At 39.9% G+C, this 9429-nt stretch overlaps 1 long non-coding RNA gene across 1 annotated transcript; it reads right to left on the minus strand.

Moving 5' to 3' along the window:
* Positions 1-1001: 1001 nt before the first annotated feature.
* LOC311056842 lies at positions 1002-1950 on the minus strand. The gene is made up of 3 exons (XR_014601913.1): positions 1857-1950; positions 1396-1506; positions 1002-1271 (listed from the first exon to the last, which is right to left on the minus strand). It is a non-coding gene; the product is annotated as an uncharacterized lncRNA (long non-coding RNA).
* Positions 1951-9429: the final 7479 nt, after the last annotated feature.

Raw genomic sequence — 9429 nt, forward strand, 5'->3', positions numbered from 1 at the left:
GCCCAGCTATGGGACGAACTGCCTCCCAGGTTGCCAGATCATGTGCGCATATCCCCCCACGGATGCGCTGCGCCGACCGGGTATGGTCTAGTGTGAATAACAAAGATAGAAGTGAATACAGTAGGCCTAGTTAGGAAAATAAAATAAAAATAAAATCCTTCACAAAACCTTGTACAGTTTTCACGTGTTGAACCATGTTGGTCACATGGTTCTATAAGTGCACTGGCAGCTCCCAGCAGCGGAGGTTCTTCTCCAGATCGAGTCTCACGGCTTGAACACTTCCGTCATAGCAACCGGTGTAGACTTTGAGCTCGCTGCCCTCACAGAGTGGCCAGTTGGACTGAGCGCCAGCACGTGGCATGTTTGAGCACTGGCTTGGGCATGCCCTGCTCAGAGGTCATCACTTCTTCCAACTGTCTTCGTCCGCCTTGTTCTGTAGCAAGGCAATGACTTGGGAGTAAGTCTTGCACTCTCCATTCACCTTCAAAATAATGTCCCAAGTAGCGGGGCCTTCGTCTTTCACTTGCTTGACAAAGATGTCCATTTCAAAGCTTGGCAAAATGGTGTCCATTGGCTCTAGGTGGTTACGCTGCACGGCCGACTCGTTTTGTTATATATATATGTTATTTTAATTATTTGGACTGTGGGGGACATCGTTATCGTTGAAATAGTTGGCAAGGGGAACAAAATCGCGCAAAGACACCCGACTAAATGTTTTGAGGTAAAAAATTATAATAAATGAATTAAAAAAACAGAAAAAAATTATAAGAAATTAATAAATAACCGAATTAATTCCCCAATTAGATCATTTATAACCTCTTTCGTAACTCTTATACATAGGCCAATTAATTTGTTATGTAAGTTATATGCTGTGCATACATTTAATTGGTTTTGGTTTTAAGCTTTAAGTTCTCTGCAATTGGTAAAACAAAAATACCCCAAATGCTTATTAATAGTATACTATGTTTGCTTAAAATAAAAATAAAAATGGTACTTCTGCCAGTTGTGCAGGCTCTACAGGATTGTGGAGGAGTCCCAATGCCCACAGTTGTTGTGGAGACCTGTTGTGCTTGGTCCTTAAAGGGTGATTATCCCAAGCCATCCTGAAGACATTGAGATCCTTCTGCAGACGTGGAAGAAATACATACTGGGCGCAGTACAGGTGGATGCTATCATCAGGATCAAGTACACCTTCATCCTCAAGGCTGTGAAGAATCTCGTAGTACACATTTGTAACGCCGTTCCAAACATCTCGCCACAAACGCTCAATTCTGTAAAAAAGAAATGGGTTAGCCTATCAAATACATGATCAAATAGCCTCAATTTTATTCAGTATCATTTTCACAAATTATGACTCCGGTTGACTGAGGCAACATCTGAATATTATATATACACGTTTGATTATGCACACTCTTTCCTGACATGAAACTGCCCCTGTCGCAGCCCCTGATGGTGAACATCATTCGCGCAATGGCAACATTTTCGACTCCTTGCTCACCTCTTACTCTAAAAGAAAATATATCACACTTAAAGACAAAAAAGATACATAACACATAACTTTCAACACTAAACTTTAACAACTTTTCAAATACATAGTCATTAGACAAAAGTTATACCTAATAGTATGAGCCAAATCATCCTAATTATTTACCAGAATAGATGGTGGAGTGATTAAGTACAGTATACTATACATTTAAGCAGCAACATACCTTAGACAGATAGTGATTTGGTTTATGTTGAAAATTAATTTAAGTATACGATTTGCTTAATTTGGCAATTAATCAACTTAGTGTAGTAATGCAAAAATCATTGAGCAATAACTAGCATGGTGGGCCACACATATTTGTTTGGCTTACCTTAATGGAAAGCCATATTTTTGCACTGCCTCCGAGAAGAAATCAAGTGTAGTGGAAGCTTTATTGTTGGCTGCTGCACCCAGGTACATGATCTGGAGCAGACAATATTATAATTCAGTGGGAAGCAATATAAGAATTTTAAAACCTGTAAATGTAAATCCATGCTTTTATGCACCATGCTTCACGCGTGCGCGAGGACGCGCCTCATGGGCATAGGGGGGGGCCCACTTTCGAAAAACCTGTCCCCCCACCCAAGAATCCTGTCCTCGGCCATGGTAGCCAGTGGAGTGCGGCTACCACCGGAGTTATGTGTGCTCTGCGGTAATATACCAGTAAAACTAAAACTTTTCAAAATAACATCTACAAGATAACAACAAACAATAATGTAAATGCAAAGAAAAGTGACTAAAGTTGTAAATAGAAACTAAATATCACACATAAAGAGAGAAGTGAATACAGTAGGCCTAGTTAGGAAATTAAAATAACATAAATTAAAATAAAATCCTTCACGAAACCTTGTACAGTTTTCATGTATTGAACCATGTTGATCACATGGCTCTTTAAGTGCACTGGCAGCTCCCAGCAGTGGAGGTTCTTCTCCAGATCGAGTCTTACGGCTTGAACACTTCCGTCATAGCAACCGGTGTAGATCTCTCACACACTGATTACGGCGGTAGGGTTTCTCTTCTGCAACTGTATGCATTATCTGGTGACGTTGGAGATGACCCCTCTGGTTGAACCCTTTCCAACAATGTTCACAGTGTTGCCAGGCTTGCCCTGTATGAATTATGCTGTGTCGTTTGAGAGTAAGGCTTTGCTGAATGATGTCCCACACTGGTCACAGTTGTAAGGCTTCTCCCCTGTATGCATTTGCGTGTGTCGTTTGAGAGTACTGCTTCTGCTGAATGCTGTTCCACACTGGTCACAGTGGTAGGGCTTCTCCCCCGTATGAATTCTCTGGTGGAGTTGGAGATGACTGCTATGGATGAACCTTTTTCCACACTGGTCACATTGTGTAGGGCTTCTCCCGTATGAAAAGTAGTTGGCACACATAAACCACTGAATTATTGAAAAGGAAGCGCGACCTGTCTAATTTAGATTATTATCTTAGAAGCAACATTGCTGTACCTCAATGCTCATTCCCATGTAAGGCCATATGTCAATTATGTAGTAACTGACAGACAACTTCCTCTCTTAATCACAGTTAATCAAAGGAGCTTCGGATCATAAACGGATTATTCGGATTATAAACAGTAATGGCTTCTTCCACATATTATGAAACAAAACATTTAACATAGCAGAATATTTAATATGTTACGGAGACCATGTTTACACCAGTGGTAGATTAACCTCCTGCAACTCTTAACTTGTTTGATCGTCATATTATGATAGTAATATTATCTTAACCCATTTAGACCTGAGGATGATTCTAAAAACACCTTCTAAATCCCCCAAAAGAAAATATATAAACAACAGGTCGCATTGTAGATCTGCTATTTTCAAAATATACGAGCGCTTCTGCGAGCGCATTTCCACCAGGGGATCAGACATTTAACCCACGGTCCAACACACACCAGCCTTCAGACATTTAACCCACGGTCCAACACACACCAGCCTTCATCCATTAATGTTCTCTCCCGGCTATCTCTCATTAATAGGATTGAAGTGGCTGGTTATATCTGAAAAATATTCAGTACAAGTACAGATATTTGAAATTGGAAATACTCAAGTAAAGTAGAAAAGCTTTTTTATTTTGTAACATAAGTACAGTATTTACGTAAATGTACTTTCCACCGCTTTATAGTGTGCATAACACACTATGTCAACATTAGGCCTACACGACAGTAGGCCTATCTTATTCAGTTTGCAAAAACTTGCAAAAACAATTGTAAACGTGTCATTATTGCAACTATTTGTGTATAGCACATGTTTGCATGTCCATCTGTGATAAGGTGCTAATGTAAATTGCTTCAGTGTCATTGGAATGTGTTTATAGGCCCATGGCATGTGTCACACCTTCATACAGTTTGCATGGGTAGAGAAATACATTTCTGTTGTTGTTCTTGGATATCACAACTGTAATTGCATACTGCAGAAAGTGAACAAAGAATGTTGAGTAACTATTTATTGGAATGCACAGAACAGAGGGGAAATACTGTTAATTACAAAATTATTATGTTCACAAAATATTGTTGGCCACAATAACTGTTATCATTATGTTATGCTGTGCACAGAACAGCCAGCGAATACTATTAATTACAGAATTATTGTGTTACATCACACACACACACACTAAATCCCTATGACTGTGTCCAGGGTATGCCTGATTGGCTGTTATCCACTTCAGACATCCACTCCGTCTACAGCTTGAGCTATGACAAAAAACAACAGAGAAAACATAGGTGTGAAGTAGGCCACAGTTACAAATATGACACAAAGGGTTTCAGCGTGTTGGTGCTGTTATATGACTGTGTGTAGGCTACTTCTGTAAAAAAAACACGACCCAATGTACCTGCAATGGCTTGGATAGCGATATGTTTCGCAATTTGTGCCTTTACCCAGGCCTCGGTGCGCGCAGATGTGTTGAGTTTGTCCAGTGAGCTCATCCAGTTGACGTTCCTTTGCCACAATCAATGTTTCGACATGGCGCATCTCCAGTTCAAAAAGGCGACGAGGCATCGTCGGAGACATGGTTCCAATGAGCCGTAGCCCCTCTACACACAAGTTGAAGCCCTGACATGGCAAACATGGTGGCTCCAAGGTATCTCCCCAGCATGCATACTGAAGAAAACAATTCCAACAATGGGCCTACTGCATTCAACATGTTGCACACACAACAAGCCTTGACACAGCATTGTAGAAGTAGAGTTTGCCTATATATATATATATATATATATATATACTTACAAGAAATTGCGACGCATGACGTGAAAAGTCCTTAGCATGTTCGGTGTATGCTGTATGAAATACATACGGTTCCAGTTCAAACGGTTCGTTGTAAAGTGCCATTTCACTATGGCACTGTTTTCAATGGATGTCTACTAGTCGTCTTCACTGCCAATGGTTATTTGCATAAACGGCTGTGGCTTTATATCAGTGAGGTGTGTGAGGGGTGGGTTGCCACGCCAAGAGTGCGACATCCCCCAAAACAGGACAAAAGAAGTTGCAACTTGTGGAAAGGAGGTGGCCAGGAGAAATGGTCAAATTAATTGAGTGTCTTGGCAAAAACAGGAGTGTTTGCAGACTGCCTTAATGCTCATTTGACAGTAGCATTAATGTCTAAAAGTTGTAACAGTGCTACATTTTTGCAAAACATGTGGTTAGCCACTGCATTGCATCATAAAGGCAAGGTATTGCCTAACATTGGATTTTTAGATCATGCATTGCTTGTATCCCTCTCTCTCTGCGCACACACACACACACACACACACACACACACACACACAAACACACACACACACACACACACACACACACACACACACACACACACACACACACACACACACACACACACACACACACACCCCCTTGTTGACTTATAGCAGAGCATTCCAAATTATTTTTGTGCCTCGACTTTGGCTGATAGTGGACTCTGCAACACCCATTTAAGTGACATTTCTTGTTTTCTTTTTTTTATTTAATTATGCACTTCTTTCTGATGGGAGACAGTTACCTTTTCGTTTTGTCATGTACATGTGCGAAGGTTACTCAGCTATGCATCTATGCATTGCTTTCACTTTGTGCAATTCTTAATGGATTTACAAGTACAGAAGAACTGAGTGGGACACAGGTTTTATATGCATTTTTAATTAAATGAAATTGCATGCCACACAATGTTGTACAAGGCATAAAACAACAACACACAGAGCACAACATGGCCAACCATCACACACAGCACACAACACCACGTCAGAGTGCTATTTTTGTCCATCGACGTCCACCTCCTCCTGCACTTGGACATCTGCATCTATACCTACATCGAAAGCACACAGTCACACATTAGCAATTCATTAACACATTAGGCATGTACAACTCATGAATGTGGTACAATGTAAACACAAAATAGGTAGATAGACGTGTGAACTACTTCGAAACTACTTGTCAGTGATAAGTGTATGCGACCACTTCCATAGCCCCATAATAATCATGGTAAGACGCAACATCACATGAATGTGTGTTTCAACACATTGAACATTCTTGCTGTTATCCCAGCACTACAGAGCTATAGCCTATACATTTAGGGTACATATTTTTGCAGTGGTGGAAAATGTGCTCAAATTCTTGACTTGAGTATAAGTAGCCTACCAATAGTGCAATATAGAAATACTGTAGCTGTTACAAATCAAAGGCCACAATTGAAAATGTACTTAAAGTAGGCTACAATTTCACAATAGCAGATCTACTACTTTACAACTACGCCTTGTGTGAGGTTGCAGATTGGTTATTTTCACATAGTCTATGTGTAAAGTACATTAAAGTATATTTCATAATATCATGATGTATAACTGAAAAGTAACTAGTAACTATTTTTTTGAAATAATTGCAGTGGAGTAAATGTACAATATCTCCCTCTAAGATGTAGCAGAGTAGAAGCAAATGCATCACAAATTGGAAATACTCAAATAAAGTAGATATACAGCACAATTGAACTTAATGACCATTTTAAGGAAATCTACACTATGTTAACATTGAGACAGTATTAATATCAATAATTCTCATTAATACAACATTACATCACAGTGTCCCATGCACTTCTTAGACATTAGTGTAACACATGTCCTCACGTAAATTTCTGATGAGTAGCTAAGTTGTTTTTAAGAATGAGTACATCTACACAACTGCAATGTTATGTGGAAATCGTTTATATGCCTGGATGTACGAGTATTTATTTGATAAACCTTTGTCGTGCTTTAAACAAGAACGCGGTTATGACATCCACCTGGAATGCTTTGCAGGTAGCGTGCATTCTCAACCGCCATTGTCGTGGTCAGCCATGTGTGACTGCGCTGCGATGCAAGCAGCTGTAGAGACAGCAAGTCCAGGAGACGTTCCTGCTCTATTAACTGCTGCTGGAGCTGGTTAATCTCCTCGTCGAATCCCGGAGGAGCCACTATAGTGTTGGTGGCATGTTCGGGCAGCTTGCAATGATATTTATGCCGTCTGCACAAACTTTAAATCCCTGCCCACGCAGAGATATGCGCTGGACTCTTTCATCCTTGCACGCATACTGAAGAAAACAAACAATAACATACAATACATTAATCATCAGCTAACAAACGTTTGCCAAACGCCTGTATAACCAACAACACATGTTAGTAATAAGTGGCCTACTTACTATGAAATTGGACGCATTGCATCTGAAATCCTTCGCCCTTGGGGTTATTGCCTCTGGAAGCGAAAGGGGTGACACTTGCACATCTGCAGAATTTGTCATTTTGCTGACACCAAACAACATCTTCACGTCTTCATCTGCTGTACCGTTGGCCAACAATAGACAACCAATCATTAGCATTCACAGCATTGTCACGTAAGCGTTGGCCTCGTCATTGAATGCCAGTGTTATGGTAAATAGTTTGGACATTGCTACACATTTCAGTAAAGCCTGTGATTGCCCACTCATGATAATTAACGCAAGTTTTACATTACTAGTAGATAAAAGTCTTTGTCGTGTTATGGTCTCCACACAAGTTACAAAACCAATGGCTCAAAATTGGAGACCCTAACATAAAATGGACACCACACAAATTGGCAAAAATTTAAATGTTATTTATTATCTTCCCACAACAGAAATCTACATATTGGGGAGTAAACAGAATGAAAACTAAATGCAAATAATACTTTACCAAAATGAAGGAACCAAAAGGAGGCCTGGAAATGCCGACAAACTAATGATGGAGGGGGACCAGGCCACCCCCTATAGGGACGCCGAAGCTGCTCCCCCCTCCCTGCCTAACAAAACAGTACTACTAGACTAAAAACTAAACGAAAACAGGGAACTGCCGGCCATCTCTAGGCCAAACTAAAGTTATCAAAATACTTAAAAAGGCCTTTTAGCCAAAATTAACAAGGTGTGGGAACTGAGGTGTTGCTGGGTCTGTGTCTCCAGAAAGACTGAATCTGGCTGGCTTTATAGTGCCTTGATTGGGGTGGCAGCAATCACCGATCAGCTGCAGGTGTGCCAGCCTGAGTGAGAGGAGAGACAGTGGGGTTTAGTGAATGATTGAGTGAATGATACATGTCATGGCCACACGCAACAGTCGCACATTGGAGCAACACACTATGTGTAGCATACATCAAGCATAACTGTAGGTAATGACTGTTCAATTCAATTCAATTCAATTTCATTAAAGTGTCAAATCACAACAAGTTGTCTCAAGACACCACATGTAGAGAAGAGACCCGACAATCCCACCCTGAGCAAGCAATTTTGCGACAGTGGCAACGAAAAACTCCCTCTTAACTGGAAGAAACGTCAGGCAGACCCTAGGCTCTAGGGTGGCGGCCTTCTGCTTCGACCGTGTCGGGGGAAAGAAGAGAGAGAGAGGGAGAGACAGAGGAGAGGCAGAAAGAGATACAGTACAAGTAGTAACAATAACAATAGTAGCAAATATAATAGTGTAAGATAGTATATGATAATATAATATAGTACAGCAATAATGTGTATGCAGTATATAATGGTATAATATAAGAATGTTACGATAATATACAGTATAGTGTAGTGTAGTAGAAATCCACGGTTGTGCTCCATGGACAGGCCCGGTCCGCAGTCACAGTCTTGAGCCGCAGCTGTTTACATGACAACAAATGATGGAATCATTTGATTCTCAAAGAATTACAAGGGCCTACACTTGATAAATGCATACAGATACGTGCCAACATGATTTGTTTAAACCTTAATAAACACAAAAATGTTCAAACATGCGCAACCAAAAGCCTGTCCTCATAGCACAATTATATGCAGCGGTGGAAAAATACTCAATTTATTTTTTGTAAGTAAAACTGTCAATATTGCAATATAGGAATTGTTTGTTAAGTAACTGTCTGGATTTCCAAAAAATATTGGTATAAAAATGTACTTCAAGTACCAAAAATAGACAAAAGTAAAAAAAAAAAAAAAAGAAAAAAAAAAAATATATATATATATATATATATATATATATATATATATTGCAAACAGCTGATGTACAAGCTCACAATGCGTCGTAGGTTAGCTACTTGTGAATGGGCAAAATGTATAGGGCTAAAGTGCATAATGTATATTTTGTAATCATATTCGGAGTCTTCAATTTTCCAGCACTTTCTACTCCACTACATGTCAGAGGCAAATATTGCACTTTTACTCCACTACTTTTAGTTGAAAACTTTACTTGCTAGTTACTTTTCAGATATAAATTATAATATTATAAAACATACATTAACTCATCGGCCTTTTTTGTACATAGACTATTTACTTTGTAAATAGTCTATGTACGCTGTGCTATACAACGGCAGCAGGAGAGGAGGCGAGTTGCATGGTTTTGACGGACAGTTTGACGATCCAATGGAGTTGGGAAGTTTTGTCAGAGGCGCT

The sequence above is a fragment of the Gymnoscopelus microlampas genome (assembly GCF_963454915.1).
Source record: "Gymnoscopelus microlampas genome assembly, chromosome: 12".
Classification (NCBI taxonomy): domain Eukaryota; kingdom Metazoa; phylum Chordata; class Actinopteri; order Myctophiformes; family Myctophidae; genus Gymnoscopelus; species Gymnoscopelus microlampas.